At 37.0% G+C, this 3,426-nt stretch overlaps 1 long non-coding RNA gene across 1 annotated transcript; it reads right to left on the reverse strand.

Moving 5' to 3' along the window:
• Window positions 1-983: 983 nt before the first annotated feature.
• On the reverse strand, window positions 984-3,426 carry LOC133718601 (uncharacterized). Its single transcript, XR_009850397.1, has 4 exons — window positions 3,081-3,426; window positions 1,983-2,876; window positions 1,281-1,335; window positions 984-1,182 (listed from the first exon to the last, which is right to left on the reverse strand). It is a non-coding gene; the product is annotated as an uncharacterized LOC133718601 (long non-coding RNA).

Consider the following 3,426-nt stretch of genomic DNA (forward strand, 5'->3'; position numbering starts at 1 on the left):
TTTGTTAGGCATTTTGTGATGATTAATTATTGGACAATAGTTTTTAGCTGGCTTATATACAAATGAATAGTAATACCAATATATATCTAATATTGTTATAATCCACATAATTGTACTGAAATGTATTAGACAATATTGCCAAAAAGGAGCACTATACTACTCCAACACCAAAATATGAAGCACATCTATACTACTCCACTAGCAAAATAAGTGAAGAAATGCACTTTAAATTGTCACTTTGGAGCACAAAAACACATTTCTAGCCTATTTCACTTCACAGCTTCTAGGGCATGAGCAACTGCATACTTTACAGCTTGAGGATGTTCTTCAACACATAACTTGCGAGCTCATTACGCACTTCATCAATTTCACTTGACCATAAACATGGTTGGCTCTCCTAGCCCATTGTAATGGAATTTTACATAAACAAGGCACAGCTGAGAACATTATTTCCCAACAAGAAAGTTTAATATAAAAACTAAGTGATGACAGAGAATTTATCAAACTGAAGATTGAGCAATGATAACCACTACTCCATGGTATAGCAATTATCATAGGTCTGATGAATTCTTTTGAGAATTGAAATGCATTGTAAGCTACTAACATTCTAGTTCTGCTCATTCTGTATACATTGCTTCCTTAATTAATGATATAATAAGATCCCCCAACAGAGAAAAATGGGTACTCGTTTGACCAACTACAATCCCATAGTGAAATAAATTGACAAATAACAAATGTCAAACATGTATGTACTAAAGAATGTCTCTAAAACTACCCCCGCCCAATGTTCGGACTATGTCTACCCAATTTGTGTAGTTGGACTAAATTCCACCACCATTTGATCCTAGCTTCATTGCATTAATTCATGTATTCTTTTACTGAATAAGACAATAATGTGAAATGCGATGATATATTGTCACCAAAAACATCCACACCTGCTCCCACAATAAGACTGCCTCACAAACATTAAACTTGTACTGTAATGGTTCAAAAAACTTTAAACTGCGCATTATACTGCAATACAGGAATGGACTAGACTAGTTAGCAATCAGAGGCTACTTTAACATAAATAAAAATTACAAGTAAAGTAAAATTATGGTGACTATGTAAAGAGTAAACGAACCCAGGTCCTGTTAGTTCCTTCTGAATACTTGAGAATCAGATTGCAGTGGTAAATAATATCTGCAATAAGACCAAGCCCTCAGGTTTGCCTACATTAAGTTCAATAATTATGGACCAGACGACAAAGATTGGATGTAAAGTATGAAAATATAACTGACCACGTATGAAAAGATTGGACCAGATGACAAAATTTCCATTCTCATAGCCTCCAACCTGCATGGTAAAGTTCAGAAAATTCAGGGAATGTATCTACAAAGCAACCTCCCAAGTTACAATAATTCAGGAAAATAAGTTCGTCACATTTGATATTGAAAAAAAAAAAAAAAACACTACATGTTCCTCAATTGGCATCATGAGGTGATAATATAACTCTTGCCAGCAAAAGTGACAGATGAAGACAAAACAGAGTTCATATTAATAGAAAAGGGCCAGGACAAGGAGCAGTAAAGATAAGACACTGCTTGAATACCCAAGGATGTCAAAAAGCACAAAAACTGCTAATAGAGATAGCAATGCCACAGATAGTACTTAAAGTACAGCAACAATCAGCAGTGAGCTCATTTCTTTATGAGAAACTGCAAATTCTAATGCATGAAATTGAATTCCTCTTCTAAAGCAACGGAGACCCAATTGATATTGGGTGCAGATATCAATGATTCAAGAACCCAAATCCAATTCATCACAAAACCCATGTCATCAAAACAGAACCAGATCCACGAATAACATCCATTAACCCATCAACCAAGAAAGACAAAAACTTCGATAAAGAGAAAGACAATGAACAATCAGAACAAAACAAACCAGGAGAATAAGTGCTTCCCAGAAAAGTAAAATGAGACAGAGAGACCATAAAAACTCACCCAAAGCAAAGAAGAAGGTGAAGATCGCAGAGAAAATGTTCCCAATAATCGCAGAAACCGCAAAGTCCAACTATGTGTCATTCAAGCAGAGGCTCTTCTTCTCCCACAGAAACTACTTTCTATTCCCACTCTTTCAATTTCTTCACAGACAGAGGACTACTTGCACACTTTCTCACGCATACTCAAAACAGAGAGAGATTGTGATGGATATGATAAGGGGGTGGCAGTGAGATTAACACCAGTACAAAAACCTCATTATCAAATCAGTATATCTCTGAGAGTGAGAGAGAGAGTAACAAAAACTAAGACCCTGCTATCGGTACATACCATTAAAATATGCCAACCCATTTCAAAATCATAGTCAAACTATTTAAATTATACCAACTATCAATCTAATCAACAATCACAAACTAAATCCCTGAAAACCCAATCACCAAACACCAATGTTTTCAACTCAAACAACCAAAGACCCAGAAATCTGAAGACTTGAAGACAGAAAACTGAATACTCAGAAACCAAGATACTTGAATGATTGATTGAATCAAAACAGAAACCCAGACTTACCAATGCGGCCGTGTCGGACAAAGAGAGAACAGAGAACAGGGATAATTGTATGCATTCCTTTGTTTTAGGAAGTAGTGATTCAATTAACAAGAAATACCAAATGAGACAAATTAAATTGTTAAAATAATGGTCCTATGGGATGCAAATCATGCAATCCGAACCAAGCGAAGAAAGCCGAACCAAGCAAGTTACCCAGAAATTCGAAATCGAACCCAGCTTGAAGAATCTGAAATCAAAAACTGGAATCGAAGTATCGAATCCAGAAATCTGCTTGAGCTTTGAGGACATCTGCTTTGCTACTTGAGTTTGAGGCGATTGAAGAATTGAAGACTGAAAATTGAAAGCCCAGAAAGTATTCAAAGTAAGAAACCGATCGATTGATGGATTGAAGAGTGAAAAACAAAAACCCATAAACTCAAACTTTTCCATTGAAGACCCACATGACCTCCAAATTCAGAAAAAAATGCAAATCGGAATTCATAATCTTTAGAACTGAAGCTTCGATTTTGACAAAAAGGAGAGTTCAAAGCTTACTGAATCAAAGCAGTGGTGGAGGTGTTGCGAGATGGCGGCCAAAAATCGACGAAGGTAAGGGAGCATCAGCATCGTGGATTGGAGGGTCGCGTGCAGCAACATCTGGGCTTGGGTTTTGATCGTATTGAGGTGCTGGTTCGATTGGTGGTGGCGGTGTCGTGAATTGATGGCCAGAAATGGTGGTCTCCAGCGATGGCAGGGAGAAATGGAAGGGAGAGATAACAAAGAATTGGGCGTGCGGCCGCGGCCGAGAAAGAGAGAGAGTGTGTTGTGTTTCTAGGGTTAGTCGACATCAAAGTAAAATTTTGTCGAACTAATGGAGGGAAAGAATGAAAATTAAAATTTT

The sequence above is a fragment of the Rosa rugosa genome, chromosome 1 (assembly GCF_958449725.1).
Source record: "Rosa rugosa chromosome 1, drRosRugo1.1, whole genome shotgun sequence".
Classification (NCBI taxonomy): Eukaryota; Viridiplantae; Streptophyta; class Magnoliopsida; order Rosales; family Rosaceae; genus Rosa; species Rosa rugosa.